Source organism: Neophocaena asiaeorientalis, unplaced genomic scaffold (genome assembly GCF_003031525.2).
Source record: "Neophocaena asiaeorientalis asiaeorientalis breed wild unplaced genomic scaffold, Neophocaena_asiaeorientalis_V1.1 scaffold118, whole genome shotgun sequence".
In the NCBI taxonomy this organism is placed as follows: domain Eukaryota; kingdom Metazoa; phylum Chordata; class Mammalia; order Artiodactyla; family Phocoenidae; genus Neophocaena; species Neophocaena asiaeorientalis.
Window position 1 is genome coordinate 2,224,116 of NW_020175528.1, and position 20,651 is coordinate 2,244,766.

Below are 20,651 nucleotides of genomic sequence, written 5' to 3' on the forward strand. Positions count from 1 at the left end.
CGTGAGCTGGGGGAGGGAGGAGCTTCCGGCTGCCCTCCTACGCAGGCCTGCGGGCGGCTGCTGGCGTCGGGAGCGGCCCGGCGGTGGGAGCCGGGCGGTAATTACCGGGAGGCGCGGCCGGAGGAGGAGGAGGGCGGGGAAGTGGGGCTGGCCCGAGGGGAGGGGGCTGCTTGTTTTCTGGGTTCACGAGCCGGGGCGAGGGTGGAAAAGGCGCCCAGGGCTGGGGAAACGGGCCGCCCTGGGACTCGAGTGGCCGCCGTACGTGTGCTCGCGAGTGAGCGCTCCGGGAGGGGCTGGGGCCGGACACCTGTACTTGCCCCACCTCGCTGCGGCGGGGACTTGAATCGAGAGACAGCGTGACTGACAGGGACTTAAGGCAGGATGTAGTGGCTTCCTGTGAGCAGGTCTCAAAACAGTCATCCAGCCCGCACTTAACCCACTTAATTCCTTGCTTTCTTATGCCTTTAATTGTTACTTTAGTGAGTGAGCCATCCTACTTGCCTTCACATTTTTGCTCAGAGGCCCTGAGCATTACTGTAGACAGACCATTTGAATTCAGTCATTTGGACATTTATTTTTTTAAAAAATGACCCTTTGGCGTCAGATTGCCAAGTTTTTCACAGTACTGTAGTTTATTCAGAGGAAACACTTTTTTTTTTTTTTTGGCTATTTGTAAGATAAGATGTCAATACAGTTTATTTTTGCTCTGGTCGAAAATTAGCTTTGCTTTCTTGATTCAGTATCCTCAGATTGGAAACATGCTCCATGCTTCATGTTTCCTGTAAATAGCCCTTAGTCATTAGGAGTACTTTTTACTTTGTATGAAGAAAATCGAATTGCATTAAAATGGTTAACAATGCTCTTTCTTGCACAGGATGTAAAATTTTCCTCTTCCTGAATAGTGATATTATTAAGTGAGGTTGGATTTCCCCACTTGCCTTTTTAAGTTGATCCCCCTTTCAAGTATTTGGGATTTTATTAAACCTCAGAAGCAGACATGTTAAATTCTCTCACCTTTTTATTTTCAGAAGTAGTGCTGGGGTTCTTAAGAGAGTACAGTTCTTAAAACCTGGAAAAATGACACCAGAGAAGGAGATCTTGTCTATGTCTAAGATCCCAGCACAACCTACTAGGGTATAAAATCTTTTCAGTATTCAAGTTAAGTCTTATGCTTAATATTTGCATATATCTAATTTAATATTTGGGAAAACTATAAATGAATGGGCCAGAGCACCCCCCACTGATCGGATTTTTCAGATTTTCACTGCTTTACATTTTAGTGTCACTTGATGCTAGGCAGTGTCTATTGGAGCCTCGCTGATTTACATAGCTGCGGGTTGTACCATGGAACTACATATACACATATCTTGGAACCGAGAGTTAGGGTTGGGCTGTTTCCAGAAGGACTTAGCTGCCCTGCACTTTCACCTGCTCCATGGCAAAGATAGCACAGTAAGTGATATCACTGTGAGTGCAACTTGGGCCTACAAATAAGAAAACTCAACTTTGTTTTTATGGGAGAGCAACCCCACTACCTAGACTTGGAGATTGAACATCCAGCTGCTGGGAGTGATATTACCTCTTTAACCATAGTCGAAGTACTACATCTGTTATCGCAGTCAGCTTCTTGCTTTTTGAATTGCTCAGCTTATAGCTCAGGTCATGGAGTGTCTGTTTCATAGAAAAAACCTATTAGGAAACTTACATACGAAGCTTCCCCCCATCTCCCTCTCTGTTTCTGTGCCCTCCTTTTAGCTGGTGTAATCTAGAGTTGGTTGACCTTCAGAACCCTGTGAAGAGATGCTGTTTTCTGTTTCCCTGAAACTGACATGTGGGTTTTGCAGGTTGGGGGCTGGGGGGCTGGAAGTGTCATTATTAGCAGGTGCTAAAGTCACAGAAATGGGATGATAGCGGTTCTGACTGTGCAGATATTAAGCAGCTTGGGAGTGTGGGTAACTGTGTCAGCTTTCTTTTTCACCATGCTGGGAGAGAGACCTCGGAGGAAAGCTTGATGTGCCCACGAGCCTGGAGCTGTGCTGGCAGATTCCAACTGCTGATTGAGAGCCTTTGACTTGGGGAATTGTAGATTCTTAGGTCTGAAAGTGAGCCTGAAAGGAAATGATCTTTCTCCTGGACTTGGGTAGGACCCTTCATCTCCAGATTATTCCAGCAGATAGTGGGAGGGTTGGATTTGTATCTCTCTCAAGTTCTAGCATAGTAGTCCACAACCTTCTTTAGGCATATCACTCCAGTATTTATTAAATTTCCCATATATTTCCATATATCCCATATATTCCCCGTATACTTCACAAGGTGAAATGACATTCTGTGGTCACTTTCAAACAATCAACTGACATTAGCTAATGCAGTGTTGCTACAGTATTTGAGCTTATGTGCGGACCCTTAATTCCTTGAAGTCATATTAGTGCAGTAGGAAACCATGGCAGCTCCAAATATTAATATTCAAGAGCCAGGTTTAGTTGTTGGATGTCTTAGAGTTGTATGAACCTTTGATCAAGGAAAGCAAGGTTGTACTCCAGACTCCATCCTTTGGTCTGAACTCCTGTGCAGTGAGTGGCCGGTATGTTAGTCCTCTTGAAGCACTTTGACATTGGCCCCATCCCCCTAAAAATCCCATACACAAGTGAAAGATGGGGGTTGGGGCTTTCTCCTTTATACTTTCAGGCTTCATGCTGTTATTTTGTCATGTCCTCCTTTTTGGTTACTGCTTTTTGTTAAGTTTGCTCTTATCCAGTTAAATCATGTTGTAAAAATGTTGCTCAGAGAGCCCAGACCACCTTATGCATGGGTTGACCTGCTCAAGGGAGACCAGATTGATAAGGGAGCCAATGAGGATTTGTGTGAACGTTGAGATGTGTGGTACAGTACAAGATCTGTGGGACCACGATATGTCCCAGAACTCACGTGGTCTCCCTGTGTAGGATCCGTGGGATGTGGTTAAGTGCTTGAGTTTAGAGGCTTGGTCAGGTTAGTCACCTGGGTTTGATTCTTCACTTAATTTCTGACTTATGTTAACCTCTGTGTGTCTCTCTGTTCTTGTGGGTAAAGTGGGGGTAGTTAAAACACCTCTATCTCACAGGCTTGATTTGAGGATTAAATAAATTCCTCCCCGATCATTCTCTTCATCCCCCCAGGAACTGAATCAGATATGGGCCATCTCTTAGGAAGGAGTAATAAAGTAGTAGCTAAAAACTTTATGTTCTGGTCCAACATGTGCTGGCATTTCCTGGTGTACAAAGCTGATTAAAATCAGGAGACTTGAATTCTGTTTCATACGTTGTTAATTATTATTCATGTGACTTTAGGCAGCTCACTTACCTTTGAGCTTGTCTTCCTCACCTTTAAAATGGGAATAATGCCTCATCACTAGCCATTTTGTACATGTTGTTCCCTCTGCTTGGCCGTGTCTTCTCCTTTCTTCCACCCCATATTTATGCCAGGGAACTCCTACTCATCCTTCAGAAGCCTGCTCCATGTGATCTCCTGACCAAAGCTGTGTGTGCGGGACACTGCTACCCTCATTCCTGGAGAGAATGTGGTAGGCCTTTGTACTGCTGGGGAATCACAAGTTGTTGTTGATTTCCTTGTAACATTGTATAGAAATCATTTCTTTCCCCCATTAGACTGTGAGTTCTTCCAAGGTAGAATTCATTCTTTTGTTTGTTTGTTTGTTTGTTTGTTTTTAATGTCCAGTTGTCAGCATGGTGCCTAGAACAAAATAGGCCTTTAGAAAATGTCTTACCTCTCACTGTGTTATCCTGAGGAGGATTTGAGATATGTACTATATGTGAAAGTGTTCTGTAAATTTTACAGCTAAACAAACTAGAAGATGATAGTATTATTAAAGACAAACTACATGGGTCCGTGGCAGGAAGTTCATCCCTTTCAAAATCACAGTTCCAACTGAGCTTAGGTTTGAATTGATGCCAAAGTTGCCTTATTAGGAAAAGGATTAAATTTATCTAAATGCTCTGATTGCTTATTATTAGGGGATTGAATATTATTACCTGACTATATTCCATGAATATTGTTACTAATTGGTCCTGAGCCTGTAAGAGAAAAATCTAATAATCCCACCTTACACATTAAATATTTTTATTTGTCATGGGAGGTTTCAATTTTTTGGTAATAAAATATAAATCAAAACATTTTATTGACCAATGCGATCGAATTGAGAGGGAGAAATTAAAAAGAGTTTATTCATGCTGAGAATTCATTATAATCAGACATTTGAAATGAGATGTTATTTAATAAATTAATAGAGAGAGATTTAAAAAGGGTTTGTTCATGCTAAGAACTCATTATTGTCAGAAATTTGAAATGAGATGATGAGTTATTTAAGATGGAGGAAGAATCCATCTTTTAGATGGATGGAAATGAGAGAAAAGGGTTCTTTGTAAAAGTTCACAGAGCAGTCCGCTAATCATTTGCTCTGAGGAAGACAGGAGGTAAACCTCAATGAGTTCATAGAATTTTTCTTTTTTAACTTAGAACTCTTTGAATAGACTCTTAAGAGACTGTGGAACTAACGTAGCTGAAATAAAACTATCGTTTTATCGTTTAATCACAGATACTAATCCTATTTCTTGCTAATGTGCTTTGTGAAATTATTTGACAATAATAGCAGATTATGTTTTATCTACTAATGAAATTCTGTTTGCTTTTGAGTGCTGCTATCAGTTTTGTTATATAGTAATCAATTAATGTAAATTAAGAAACTTTTTATGTATATTAAGAAATTTCTACAATACATATTTAGTTTTGTATGTCATTATTTTCACCAAAATCCCTAGCTAAAATAATTTACTTTATAAGGCTATACCAGTAGACATGCAAACGTGAATGAACAGTACTTGACAAATTTGTTACAGTGAGCTTAGTTCTAAGAATATCATTAGTGACAGAATGACTTTGGGCAAATCCTTTAACTTTGCTGAGCTTCTGTTTTCTTACTTGTAAAATGAAGGGTTTGGTTGTGGTCTTTAACATCCCGTCCAGCCCTGAGTCTTTGATTGTTGCCTTTTAACTTGAAACATTTATTAATACTTTAAGACAGTACATTGGATGCTTTTATTTTAATGCTTAAATGTGTTTAGTATACTTATTGTGTGTAATATGCACTAAGATTTATTAGATAATATTGTTTGAATCCTAACAAGTTTTTTTGGTGACCATTACTTTATTCAGCAGTACACAATACATATCTGAGTGTGTGTTAGGGCACCACACTGGACTGTGAAATGGGCCTGAGCAGTGAATGAGATGGAAAAGGTTCTTACTAGTTTATCCTAAAGCAATAGTTGCTTTTAGACACCTGTATTCTTAGAGAATTATAAAAGTTTAGAGCTGGAAGGTAGAGAACATATCTTGTTCAGCCCCCTCATTTTGCAAATGAAGAAGTTGACACTCAGAGACTCCACTGTCACACACTTAATGGCCTGTTGGGCACTAGTCCACTACTATCAACGTTTTTACTAAAATGCTACATAGGATGAACTCATTAGTGTGAGTGTTGCAAAAGTACTGTGTTTAATATATGAAGATTACACTATCTTAATGATAATATCCAGAAGTAGTAATAGATTTTCACTGTGCCAGCTACATCCTATCATCTGTTCCTCTTTAAGAACTTTGTGAAGTAGTTAGGGTTAGTGATGAAACTGTGGTTGTAATCTAGGTGGAGACTGAGCCTGGATGTTTACCTTTTTTTGTTATGCTCTAACTCAGCTGTTTTCAGACCTGACTGCCCATCGGTGTTACCTGTGAACTTAAAAAGTTCTGATGCCCAGGGCTTTACTCCAGACCTACTAAATCAGAATTTCTGGGGTGGTACCTGGGCACCTGTAGGTTTAAAACATTCCACAGGGTTTGTTAATGGGCAGCTAGGATGGTGAGCCTCTGCTTTTGCCCATTGAACAGACTAGCCACCAACTACCTGAATGTTAGCAACCTGCTGTGCGTGACCATTTAAAGGGTACCAGCGACTTCCCTGGTGGTCCAGTGGTTAAGACTCTGCGCTCCCAATGTAGGGGGCACGGGTTCAATCCCTGATCGGAGAAGATCCTGCATGCCGCGTGGCATGGCAAAAACAAAAACCAAAAAAAGAATAAAGGGTACCAGTAGAAAGTTTGGTGTGATCACAGGGAGGTTTTCAGTTGATTATTTTTAAAGGTTTATTTGTTCATTTGATTAGATAGTACAAATACTTGGTACAAAATTCAAAAGGTACATAAGGGTATACATTAAAAAGTTAATTTTTCTCACTTCTTTTATTCCCCTAGCCATTCCCTCTTCAGAAGCAAGCATTACCAATTAATTTCTTTCGTATGCATACAGAGATTATTTAAGCATTTATACTTAAATGTGTGAGTATTAACATCTCTGTCTCACCAATATACATATCATAACAAAATATACACGTTTGCATCTTGCCTTTTTACACTTAATAGTAGCTTGACGATTTTTCATAAATATATGTGTGTATATATGGGGGGGAGGGAGGGAGGGAGGGGGAACTGCCTCATTTTTTTAACAGCTGCATAAAATTTCATCATCTCTATATACCACAATTTATTTAGCCAGTCCCCTGGACTGGACATTTAGATTATTTCCAGTTTTTGCTATTACAAACATTACTGCAATAAATAATTTTGTAGGTATTTTATTTTTCATATGAATGCATGTGTCTGTAGAATAAATTCCTAGATGTTAAATTGATGAATTGAGTGGTATGTGCATTTTTATGCTCAAAGGACAGTGGCAAATTGCTTTTCATAGAAACTATAACAGTTTATGCTCCCAGCAGCAATATATGAATGCCTGTTTCTTTACACCCCCATAGTGTGTATTTTAAAACTTCTTGATCTTTACTGGTCTGTAAGATGAAAAGGAACACCTAATATTTAGTTTTAATTTGCACTTCTAAATGAGGTTGAGGATTTCTTCATAATTTTTTAAACACATTTATTTATTTTTATTTTTGGCTGTGTTGGGTCTTTGTCGCTGCGCGCGGGCTTTCTCTAGTTGCGGTGAGCGGGGGCTACTCTTTGTTGCGGTGTGCGGGCTGCTTATTGTGGTGGCTTCTCTTGTTGCGGAGCACGGGCTCTAGGCACATGGGCTTCAGTAGTTGTGGCTCACGGGCTCTAGAGAGCAGGCTTAGTAGTTGTGGCGCAGGGGCTTAGTTGCTCCGCGGCATGTGGGATCTTCCTGGACCAGGGCTCGAACACTGTACCCTGCATTGGCAGGCGGATTCTTAACCATTGCACCACCAGGGAAGCCCCTTTCTTCATATTTTTAAGAGCCATTTTTTCCCCCATTTTTTGGTGTTTATTTGGTTTGCCTTTTTCCCTGCTGGATTATCAGTCATCTTACTGATTTGTGGGAATGCTTTATGCAGTAAGGAAGTTAGCTATCTTTTTAGCGGAAAGATTTTTTTAAATTTAGATTCTTTGGCTGATGTCTCTGTTTATTCTTGAGGAGAATTTGGTTATGAGATCCAGTGAGGGCAGTCTTTGTTTCATCTACGTATATAATTTCTGATATTAGAATAGAGATGGAAAAAGAATTGTTTGAGGAAAAGTAAATGAAGACTTAACTATAAACAGGAGCTAAAAGATAAACAATAGATTGGGAGAAGATACTTGCAGCAAATCCTAGAGGAAAAAGAAAACACTTATATAACACTTATACTGTGCCAGGCACTGTTTTAAAGCACGTTAAGTCCAATAAAGATGTTTGAAAAAAAAAAAAGATAAAGCACTTTAAGTATATCAACTAACCTAATCCTCATGGTGACTCTATAAGTACAGTTATTATTCACATTTTTACAGGTGAGGAAACTGAGGTGCGGAGGTCTTAGTGTCACTGAGCCTTAGTTTAACTGAGGCTAAACTAAGTAACTTGTCAAGATGAGACAGTGAGTGAGCCATGGGCAGACTGGCTCTGTTACTCTTAACCTGCTATCTATACTCCTTATTTGTTAGTGTCCAGAGTATATAAAAAGTTCATCCAAATTTTAAAAAGGAAAAGGCCATTAGAAAAATAAAGGATATGAATAGGCATTCCACAGAAAAGAAGATACAAAAGGCCAGTAAACATAAGAAAATACTGGAAAGGTTTAACAAAAATTAATCAGGGAAATACAGATTTTAAAAAGTCATCAGTTTGTGAAAAAAGAAGAACTCATTGCTTTCAGTATTTGGTGAGGGTTTAGGGAAACAGGTACTTTCTTCACTGTTGCTTGAATTTTAAACTGGAAAGCAGTGTTGGAGAGCATTTTGGCAATATCTGTTAAAAATTTAAGTGTGTATACCCTGTGCATTTCTACTTCTACATATCTGCCCTACAGAAACACACGGTTGCAGAAGAGGTATATACAAACATGTTTAATATTACCTTGTTGGTAAAACAATACAGAGGCAATTTAAGTGTCCATCAGTAGGATGATGGCTAAGTAGTATGTTCATAAACATATTTTATAACACACACACACACACACACACACACTCCATTTACATGCACCTGTGTGGGTGCCACTTCTTTATATCTAGGTGCCACTTTTTTTTTTTTTTTTTTTTTTATACTGCAATAAATAATTTTGTAGGTATTTTATTTTTCATATGAATGCATGTGTCTGTAGAATAAATTCCTAGATGTTAAATTGATGAATTGAGTGGTATGTGCATTTTTATGCTCAAAGGACAGTGGCAAATTGCTTTTCATAGAAACTATAACAGTTTATGCTCCCAGCAGCAATATATGAATGCCTGTTTCTTTACACCCCCATAGTGTGTATTTTAAAACTTCTTGATCTTTACTGGTCTGTAAGATGAAAAGGAACACCTAATATTTAGTTTTAATTTGCACTTCTAAATGAGGTTGAGGATTTCTTCATAATTTTTTAAACACATTTATTTATTTTTATTTTTGGCTGTGTTGGGTCTTTGTCGCTGCGCGCGGGCTTTCTCTAGTTGCGGTGAGCGGGGGCTACTCTTTGTTGCGGTGTGCGGGCTGCTTATTGTGGTGGCTTCTCTTGTTGCGGAGCACGGGCTCTAGGCACATGGGCTTCAGTAGTTGTGGCTCACGGGCTCTAGAGAGCAGGCTTAGTAGTTGTGGCGCAGGGGCTTAGTTGCTCCGCGGCATGTGGGATCTTCCTGGACCAGGGCTCGAACACTGTACCCTGCATTGGCAGGCGGATTCTTAACCATTGCACCACCAGGGAAGCCCCTTTCTTCATATTTTTAAGAGCCATTTTTTCCCCCATTTTTTGGTGTTTATTTGGTTTGCCTTTTTCCCTGCTGGATTATCAGTCATCTTACTGATTTGTGGGAATGCTTTATGCAGTAAGGAAGTTAGCTATCTTTTTAGCGGAAAGATTTTTTTAAATTTAGATTCTTTGGCTGATGTCTCTGTTTATTCTTGAGGAGAATTTGGTTATGAGATCCAGTGAGGGCAGTCTTTGTTTCATCTACGTATATAATTTCTGATATTAGAATAGAGATGGAAAAAGAATTGTTTGAGGAAAAGTAAATGAAGACTTAACTATAAACAGGAGCTAAAAGATAAACAATAGATTGGGAGAAGATACTTGCAGCAAATCCTAGAGGAAAAAGAAAACACTTATATAACACTTATACTGTGCCAGGCACTGTTTTAAAGCACGTTAAGTCCAATAAAGATGTTTGAAAAAAAAAAAAGATAAAGCACTTTAAGTATATCAACTAACCTAATCCTCATGGTGACTCTATAAGTACAGTTATTATTCACATTTTTACAGGTGAGGAAACTGAGGTGCGGAGGTCTTAGTGTCACTGAGCCTTAGTTTAACTGAGGCTAAACTAAGTAACTTGTCAAGATGAGACAGTGAGTGAGCCATGGGCAGACTGGCTCTGTTACTCTTAACCTGCTATCTATACTCCTTATTTGTTAGTGTCCAGAGTATATAAAAAGTTCATCCAAATTTTAAAAAGGAAAAGGCCATTAGAAAAATAAAGGATATGAATAGGCATTCCACAGAAAAGAAGATACAAAAGGCCAGTAAACATAAGAAAATACTGGAAAGGTTTAACAAAAATTAATCAGGGAAATACAGATTTTAAAAAGTCATCAGTTTGTGAAAAAAGAAGAACTCATTGCTTTCAGTATTTGGTGAGGGTTTAGGGAAACAGGTACTTTCTTCACTGTTGCTTGAATTTTAAACTGGAAAGCAGTGTTGGAGAGCATTTTGGCAATATCTGTTAAAAATTTAAGTGTGTATACCCTGTGCATTTCTACTTCTACATATCTGCCCTACAGAAACACACGGTTGCAGAAGAGGTATATACAAACATGTTTAATATTACCTTGTTGGTAAAACAATACAGAGGCAATTTAAGTGTCCATCAGTAGGATGATGGCTAAGTAGTATGTTCATAAACATATTTTATAACACACACACACACACACACACACACTCCATTTACATGCACCTGTGTGGGTGCCACTTCTTTATATCTAGGTGCCACTTTTTTTTTTTTTTTTTTTTTTTTTGGGACCACGGCATGCGGGATCCCCCCACACCGGGGCGCGAACCCTCATCCCCTGCATCGGCAGGCGGACTCCCAACCACCGCGCCACCAGGGAAGCCCTAGGTGCCACTTTTTTATAAAATTTTTTAAAAAACTCTGGATCATGATTGAGTCCCATTTTGGCTTCCTGGATGCTGTTATCAGAAATAGTAGCCTTATCCCATATATGGCTAAAAAGAATGAGATATATCTATAGTATGAAAGGAAAGAACTTCAAGAGGTATCGTTGAATAAGAAAGAAGCCAGTTGTTAGGGTGGTATGTATAGTTACATGTGACTTCTGTATATGTATATGGAAAGATGCACAGAAAGATGTTTGAAAAGATAAACAACATTGGTTATGTCAGTGGTGGACAAAGGGAATTGGCCTTATAAAGGTTTACTTTTCTGGAGAGTGTATTTATGTATGAGGTATGTTATCAAAAAATGACTATTTGTATAAGTGAATTTGATACAATATTTGTCTTACTCTGTGAGAGCCTCTCTTTCTCTAACTGTTGAAGACTATCCTATCTGCAAAAATAAGGCAACCAAATGTTAGGTTGGGTAACATTTTGAGTGCACATAGAAATAAAGTCAATTTTTCTGTCAATTTTTTTGGTAACTTTTAATTTTGATATAACTTCACACACACAAAACTGTAAGAGTAATACGGTGGATTCTCATATGCTCTGCCTGTTTTCACCAATTGTTTGTATTCAGAAAGTTGACTTTAAAAAAATTCAGTATTTTGTTTCAGAGGAATATAGTAAAAAGAATAATTTTGATCCCTTAAAATATTGTTAACATTTGTGTGAGTGGTACGGAACCTATTCGTTTTGAATTTGGGCAGTTTTATTTTTTTACTTTATTAAATGTTTATTTATTTGGTTGTGCTGGAACTTAGGTGTGGCTCACGGGCTCCTTAATTGCGGCACGTGGCCTTCTTAGTTGTGGCATGCCAACTCTTAGTTGCCGCATGCATGTGGGATCTCGTTCCCTGACCAGGAGTCGAACCCAGGCCCCCTGCATTGGGAGCTCGAAGTCTTAACCACTGTGCCACCAGGGAAGTCCCTAGACAGTTTTATTTTATAAAAAAATTTTCTTGGTAGATGGGGAAAGTGAACTAACATTTATTGAGTATTTACTCTTTTCCAGGTACTCTGTTAGGATACTTTGTAAATTATTTCATTTAATCCAATTTCATGAAGAAGTTTGTTATTAATTCCTATTTTAGCAAAGAAGCAGATGGAAAGGTTATTTGCTCAGGGTTCAAAGGGGCAGGGGCAGGTATTCAGAAGGTCTTTAAGATGCCAAGGTCCATGTCCTTTTCTCTACCAAGTTGCCTGTGAGTTGGTATATTGGGAAGAACTGATGAGTACATTTCTGTTGTCAAGAAGTTAATAATGATCCCTAAATTGGTTATGGTCTAATGTCAATAAAATTAGAATGTTGGAATGCTATAAAAATTTATCTTTAGTACTGTTTTCGGGTTTCACAAAAAATGTTATTCTTCTGTCTACTTGGCTGTGCTCATGTGGGTTTGTGCATGTTAACGGTTCTCTTAGAAAACACACCCTTGCACACACACACACCCCATATACATGCACCTGTGTGGGTGCTACTTCTTTATATCTAGGTGCCATTTTTTTTTTTTTTTTTTTGAAAAACTGTATCATGACTGAGTCCCATTTTGGTTTCCTGGATGCTGTTATCAGAAATAGTAGCCTTATCCCATATATGGCCTGTCCATGTAGCCCTTAGTTCTGTCATCACCTGGCTTTGGGCGTTTCATTTGCTTGCCATACTAGTCTCTCTTGGTCAGCTTAGGAGCCTTTAAGTTTCTTGTAGCTGTAGGGACCATTGGCCTATCCTAGGAGAGATTTCTGCCATATGTGCTTCAGAGTTTGGTTTGCTACTTGAGAAGGGGGCTGTAGGGAGCTTAGGGATCAGCACACGTTCAAAACTGAAACCAGAAGTGGGCAAGGCAAACCACAGGAAGATCCTGCCTGCAACTTGGTGACGTCTCTCTATAACCCATGGAGGTTTCCTGGCAATACCTTGCGAAACTTGCCTTTTCATGTACAGTAGTTTCCTAACTTCTCGCTCTGGCCTGAGCTTCAGTGGGAGGTGATTAATATGACAGCAATATAGATAACTGTATGACAATTATTATGCACGTGACTTGTGTAAAACGATTGGCCCCTAACTGTGTTCTGTACTTTCACACTGAGGAGCTGCATCTTACCTAGTAGGGCATTTTTGAGGAGTTGCCATGGAATTCGTGCTTTAACCTTGACTTTATGCCTTGTCAAGAGTTGTACTTTATGTTGTTCAGGTTTTATAACCACAAGACAGTTCTTTGCTCACTGAGTTTAGGCTAACCACCTAAACTATACTGGATTCCTGGAGTCCTTTGCCCACTCAAGTGCTCACTCAGTGCTATTACCTCGTTTATGTTTTACTGGTGATTGCACGGTACCTTATTTCCGTGATGGAGTAGGAGTGCAGTGTTAGTGAAACTTTATTATTCCCTGTTTCTTTAACCTCCAGGTCCCAGGTTGATATCATAGTGCCTGTTCTTCCATAGAACCAGATTTCTGCTAGGAATTATGTAATGTGTTGATATTTTTTTTAAGATGACCAGTTGAGTGGGATTATAGAATCTCAGATTATATTTTAAAAGGTAATTTATCATTTATTGGGAGTAAGAAAAGTTGCTTGACAATCTAGTTATCTGATTATGTTAATTTATGCATTGGAAAACCCTACTTACTAGTAGATATTCCAGCAGTCACCATATGCCTATTGGTGTCTCATTCTCTGCCTCAGTAGTATCACAAATATAAACGTATAACTTCCCAGTGGTGCTTTCGAGATGACAACTAGACAGCGGAATAACAGCTATGTAACTTTCTTATCTTCAGTGGTTCTTAGGTACCCCCCCCCCTTTTTTGTTACTGTACACCTGGGGCAATCCGACATACTCTGAAGAGGGTGAATAGGAAACCTTTTGGAAGGTCATGTGTGATTACGGCAGTTTTTCTCTTCCTTTCTCCATTGAGAACTGTAAAAAATGAACGAGAGAGAGCTCTTCTGTAAGATTTCTTTATAGGAAATATTTATTAGATATCTAGAAATTGAATGAAAATGTAGCATTTTGAAAACATGATTTTCTGCTACTTTTCTAGTAATCACCTAACCTCTCTGAGCCTCAGCTTCCTTTTGTATAAATTCGTAATGGTAGTTATTCTAATCTTACAGAGTGGTTGTGGGAAGATTGGATGACTTGCTATAGTGCCTGGCACGTTGTAACGTAAACAGTAGTGATAATCGGTAAAGTAAATATTCATAGTTTTCTTGATGAACAGCTATTTAATATAAATGTATATCTAGTTCTTGTAGTGTTTATGAGATTAAACTGGCCACAGTAGCAATATCTAAAAACGTTTGAAATCAGTGTTGCCACGTGCATTTTAAAACATTTCAGGTGTTACCTCTCAGGATCTTAAAGCTACGGGAGCCTAGAAGATTAACTAGTTAAGGCGTTGCAAACTCCAGTCTACAGAGACCAGGCATAGTGAAGTTAAAGCCAGGTGGGGATTGTTAGGATTTCGAAAGAGGCTGTCCCTCTACAGTTTCTACTCAGAACCACGTTGCCAGGTCTCTGATTATTAAAGAGAAACCAGAAATATGGATTTATTTATTATTAACTCTCCCAGTTTCTAGATGTTGGCTACATTTTTCCTAATCTCTGGTTAGCTGAACCCCAAATTGTGCCCCCCCATTTGAAACATTTCAAACCCCTCATTTTAGAGATGTGCAGCCCGAGGTATAGCAAGTCAGGTGTTTGTGCATCTATTTCCTCTAGTGGAAATGTATTATTTCTTTAATAAAAGTCTCATTAAAAAAAAGTGAGCTTCTCTGGTGTATCAAGTTGTTAAATTACAGATTATCTTTGGTCAGAACCTAATGGCTTGAGTGAAGGGAATTGTGTACAGATGCTAATTTTTAGGAATCTCTAGCCAAGGAAGGGCACTACTAGTTACTATTTACTGAGTGATTACTCTGTTCTAGGCATCGTGGTAAGTGCTTGACCTCAGCTAATGGTCACAGTAGTCCTTGAAGCATTATAATTACCTCTTTTTATGCAGGAGGTTGAGACTAGGGACATGCAGATCATTAAGTACAAAACTCACGTTGAAACTCATATGTGTCTCCAAAATGAATTTGTTTAACTTGCACCAGTACTGTATATGTTTTCAGAATTTTGTGCAACTTTCATCTTACTGCAAAAATTAAAATTAAACATTATACGAAAATTTGAAAGACCTTATATGTTAACATTACATAGGATTGTCTTGGGACTCCCCTGGCGGTCCAGTGGTTAAGACTCGACACTTTCACTGCAGGGGGCACGGGTTTGAGTTCTGGTCGGGGAACTAAGATCCCGCATGCCTCGCAATGCAGCCAAAAAAAAAGAACACATATAGGATTGTCTTTTTGTCTATAATTAGATGGCATAACAGCATTTTACTTTTATTCTAAGCTTGTCAACACTGAAACTGTTATATTTTTAAGCGTATGTTTGATTCATTCTCCTTCACTCCATTTTTTTGTTGTGTGTGTAAATGATAATGTTTGCATAGTTTTATATCTTGCCCCCCATCTAAAGGTCTAATCCTCTGTTTAGGTTGCTATTCCAGTTATTAGAACATCATATCCTGAGTCACTTAGGCCAAATTCTGTGGATTTTCTCTCTGTAGTACCTCTTCCATTTTTCTTTTCCTCGCCTCTTCCCTTTATTCCCTTAGTTTAGGCCCGGTAACTGTTAGTAATTTTCCTGAAGCATAGTTTTGATCACACAGAAACTTTTAGTGACCCTTGTTGCTTCCTGAATAAAGTTAAAACTCCTTAGCTTGGCACTCCAGGTTCTGTTTGATGCCACCTTTCCTTTATAGTCTCATCCTTTCTTATAACCCTTTCATCTCTCTTTACGCTTTAGCCAATTTGTACTATTCACTGCCTCCTTGAAGGTGCTCCTCCTGTTTCCACCTCCCGAACTTGTTCACGTTGTGCCTGCCTTACTCCTGGAATGTTATCCCTCCATTCCTAGTTTCTGTATTTAAAAAAATTACTTGGAAGAAGTTACCGTGAAGATTAAGTGAAATAATATATATGAAGTCCCTAAAAAAATCTATGTGTAATGTATTATTTATTTGATAAATGAATGTAGTGAACTATTATTATGATTTAGCTTTCCTCCCACTCCAAATAATCTTTATCTTCGGATCATCTTGTCCAGGACCCTGGCCCTTTGCAGTTTCTCTTGGGAGTTAATCACGCTGGCGGGTCTGTATTGGCTTTTATTTCTGTGCTTAAGGTATCCTTTGAAATAGATTGGAGATTCTACAAGATCTCTTAGGATAGTTTCAGAAAGGCATAGCTGTCTGTTCCTCTCAACACTGCTGTGTCCAGAAAGACATAAATAGGAATGGAAAGACAAGGCTGTGGAATTTGATTTCTGTCATTTCACTGTGCCAGCTGTGTAACTGTGAATTTTTTTTTTTTTAGTTTATAAAAGAGAACAGTAATGCTTATGTCACAAGGTTGTTGTACCAACCAAATGAGGTATTTGAGAAAATATTTAGCACTGTCTCGGAGCATGCAACTGCTTGATAAATATTTATCTTCTTTTCTTACTTATCCCAGTAGTGTTCCCCTCTCGGACACACAGAAACATGCATACAAACCTATAGATATAAATGCATGCACACAGTCCCCCCAAAACATACACATAAACACATATATGCATACTCACATCCATGCCCAGAAGCGTAACCCTGGAATCTCTACCCAATACCCTGATATTTGGGATTCTAGTCCTAGGTAAAATTTATATGGTAGGCTCTGGACCTGTGACCTTTGTACAGAATCATTGATCTTGTACACAGAGAGTTGACTGTCCTTCTATTTCTGTTAATCTAGGTTATTGGTTTTGATTCCCAATGGTGTTTATCTTCTTGGTTTAAATTGTTTACTTTTTGCCAATGACTAAAAGCTATTTTCTATAAAATAGTTACTTGTCTCCCCTCTTTCTTCAGGTATTTATGCAGAAGTTACCTTCTAGGTGGAGCCTTCCTTGGCTCCCCTCCCTCTGCCATTTCATGTGGTACCCATTCCTGCTTAATACTAACATACCATTTTAATTTATTTATCTTATTTATTATCTGTCCATCTGTGTTAGTTCAATGAGGACACAGTTTTCTCTGTTCTTCTCATTAATGTATCCCTGGCATCTGAGTAGGCACTCAGTAAATGTTTGACTGTGTGCATTTCAGGACTGGTTTGTTTGCTCTCAATATGATATCTCTGTATTAACACTATTAAAATTCTGAAATTTAGTGCTTTTGGTAACTGTATACAGGAGATATTTTCTTTTTAAAACTTTGGAACAGTTGACATGGATAAACTTATATCAAACTTATAAAAAGAAGTTTATATGCAATTTTATAATTCGTGATGTGATATTAGAACCCCTTTTTTTGCCCATGCTAAAGTTATAAACATACACATACTTATACTTATTCAGTAGATATTTCATTAACTATTATAAGCTAAGCATGATGCTAAGCACTGGTCCTGTCCCTTAAGTTTATATTCAGCGAAGAGACATGTAGCAGTCTCCTTTGTTGGTTCCTTCTTAACTCTACTAATGCAAAATGATGATGGAGAGCTCTGAGGCTCAGTCTTCAAATCTCTTTTCTTTTCTCCACATTTACCTTCCTTGTGATCCTGTATAGTCTTAAGGTTTGAGATATATTATGTACTTGCTAATGATTCTCAAATTTTATCTCTAGCCAGCACTTCTTTGCCCACTTGCATTTGCACTTGGATATCTAATAGGCATCTCAGACTTAACATACTCAGTACGAACTCTTGCTCCCTCTTTCCCAACAAGAGACTCTTTCCTCTGGAAGTGGCATCTCTGTTCATCTAGCTGCTCTGGCTGAAACCCTTTAAGAAGCGATCCTTGACCCCTTTTCCTCTCACATCCACATGCAAACTATCAAAAATCCTGTTGGCTCTATCTTCAAAATATATGCCCAGCTGACCACTTCTTTCCATGCCAGGACTGCCCCCCTAGTCTCAGTTATCTCTAATCAAAATGATTACAATAGCCTCCTATCTAGTTTCCTGCTTCCACCCTTTTCCTTCTGCAGTGATTCTTTAGAACAAAAGTTAGATCATGCCATTCTTCTGCCCATAATCCTTCAATAGCTTCCCATCTCATTCAGAAAAGCCTAAGACTTTCCATTGGCCTGCAAGACCCTGTTTAGCCTGTTTCCTCCCCCAATCCTACCTCATCTCTTACTGTTTCCTCACTCTTCCTACTTTGCTTACTGTTTTACAGCCATACTGGCCTCCTTGCTGTTCCTTCAGTGTGCCAAACTGTCCTGTCTCAGAGCCTTTGCATATTTTAGTTTCTGCTAATCCATCTCTTTCCCCAGGTATCTGCGTGACTCACTCCCTCATTGACCTCCTTCAAGTATCTCCTCAGATATCTTCACAGAAAGGCCTTCCTTGATTCCCTGTATAAAATAACATTGCTCTCCTCCCTTTCTACCCTCTGGGCCTGGCACTCCCTCACTGTCTTACCTTACTTTATTTTCTTCCATGGCAATGAATATTATATACTTACTTGTTTAAGAGTTTATGATGCTTGTCCCCACTGTCTCAATTGTATAAAAGTTCCACGTGGGCAGAGACCTAGTTTTGTTCATTGTTATATTCCCAGCATTTAGAAAGGTGTCTGGCATGCCGTAGGCACTTAATAAATATTTGTTGAATGAAATACAAGTGCAATCCAATACAATCCTTCGAGTAAAAGTGCATATAAGATGTAGTAGGGCATAGAGGAAAGGGTGACATGCCTACCTGGGAGTTGAGGGAAGACTTTACAAAGATGGTCTTAAGCAGAGCTTTCAGGAGAAAAAAAATCAGGTGAGAGCATCCCAGGCAACGAGGATAGTGTTGAAAAGGTACAGGGGGCATGAGAGAGCGCAGTGTTTTCAAAGGACTAAAAGTACAGTACTGCTAGAGCATAATTTGTGGGGATAAAGATTAAGTAGTAGATGGTGCCAGGTTATGAAGGGTTTTTATGCCAGATGAAGGAATTTTAGGTTTTATCCTGCAAGGTGGGCAGTGGTAGATATGGAGGAGCCATTGAAGATTTTTGAGCAAGGAGTGATATATATGTTTACGTATTAAAAAGGTAACAGGCAACAGTGTGAAGGAAGGGGATCAAAGCTAAATACAGCATTTTGTTATATACTCTGTATATGAAGTTGCAAGATATGTATGATGCAGAGAAACAATTACTGTCACGTGAATGGGCAGGCGGCTGTTTCATTTTATGGTTGACAAAACCAGTGATGTGTAGTGTGAAGGTGTTCTTGGCCTACTTGCAGTACATCTGTGAGGGAGTAGAAATGCCCGGTAGAGGATTGGTTCATCTCTAAAAATCCATACTTTAGGAGAGGAGATTTTTTTTTAAAATTTGGTTAACAATTATGTTGTAAGTCATGTAGAACTGAAAAGTTCTTAAAGAGTACCAGTTATGAGTTCAACAAGAAATGGTGTTGTTATAGAGTAAAAGATGTTGTGCTTGAAGGCCAGCCTCCTTTCTTCATAGAGGAACGGTTGTTTTGTCAATAATATGCCTCCTGCTCTTGATTCATTGTTGAAGGAAATAGCAACAGTTGTAAATGTAGTCAGAGCTATACTATTTGCTGTAGGGCCAATAATACATGTGTCTTTGTAGAAGTATCTACCTTTGCATATTGAAGTACCCTGGCATGCACAGAATTTTAAAAATCAAGAATAAGCTAAAAACATTTTCTACTTTCATTCAAATGCAAGTAAAAACTGTTTGCATTATTTCAGCTGTCTTGCTCAAGTGTCATATCTTAGCAATATATTGAATGTCTTGAACACATTTTAATCTTTTTACTTTAGAGTCAAAATAGGATGTGTAAATTTAAGGGTAAGATGGAGGTACTCAAATGGTGCACGTGGTTTGGATGTTGAGAATTTGGCATTCCCAAATTCATGGAAACATGATATTGTATTATTGAGCATGTTTTCAAAACCACATCCAAATGCTGCAGTAGGAAATGAAGAAATGTTTTCCAAAGGCAGATACAACCATGCAGAGAGTTAGGATGCATTTGTCTCCATTTCCCAAGTTGAAGCATTCACCTTTTGAGTGTGCTCTGCTATTCAACTCAATTGTCTAATGGAACAGTAAAAGTGGTTGTCAATGAGATACTGCTTTATAATTTCTGAGTCCATATTTGATCCAGATAGCCACATCTAGTTGAAAGACTTACCAAACTCTGATGACCAGTAATGTGAGATGGGACTTTCAAATTTGTTAGAAAAGGTGGAAACGATAAGAAAAGAAGCTAGTCAGGATTAGGTTACAGAATCAACTCTAGCTAGTGTAAGCAGAAAGAGATTTAATAAAAGATTTTTTTTTAAATAAAAGATTGTAAGTGGCTTACAGAATTGTTAGAAAGACTGAAGAAATAGACTCTAGTCCAACTTTCAAGAATGACATTCAAAAGCCACATTGCATCTGGGCCACGAAGCGATTTACTACCTCTTTTTGGATCAGAAAGGTGCCTGCAAAATTAGGAAGTTGTACCTTTTAGCTGTAGAACCTTGCCACCTCTACCATGATCAGGAATCTTCCACTATTAGGAAACAGCCAACGACAAGCAACCATCTTCATCGGTAAACTGTTGTCACTGCTGCTAGCTCTAGAAGTAGGTTTTATTATTACTTTTTGGCCACACCGTGCAGCTTGTGGGATCTTAGTTCCCCGACAGGGATCGAACCTGTGCCCCCTGCACTGCAAGCATGGAGTCCTAACCACTGGACTGCCAGGGAATTCCCCTGCTGCTGCTGGCCCTAGAGCTAAGGCACACTGGCCACAACCTGTGTGACAGAATGGATGCCTTGTACCCTTCTTCTTTTTTTTTTTTTTTTTCCTTTTTCTTGTTATCTATGAAACCTGTTAAT

The 20,651-nt window shown here is 38.8% G+C and overlaps 1 protein-coding gene across 1 annotated transcript in view; it reads left to right on the forward strand.

Annotated features, from left to right (window-relative positions):
- The first annotated feature begins 78 nt into the window (after positions 1-78).
- The window catches only part of RASA2 (RAS p21 protein activator 2), a 119,319-nt gene continuing 98,746 nt past the window's right edge, over positions 79-20,651 (forward strand). Inside the window, exon 1 of the mRNA XM_024769012.1 lies at positions 79-97. The gene's annotated coding sequence lies outside the window, so the exon portion shown is untranslated. The remainder of the gene's footprint in view (positions 98-20,651) is intronic.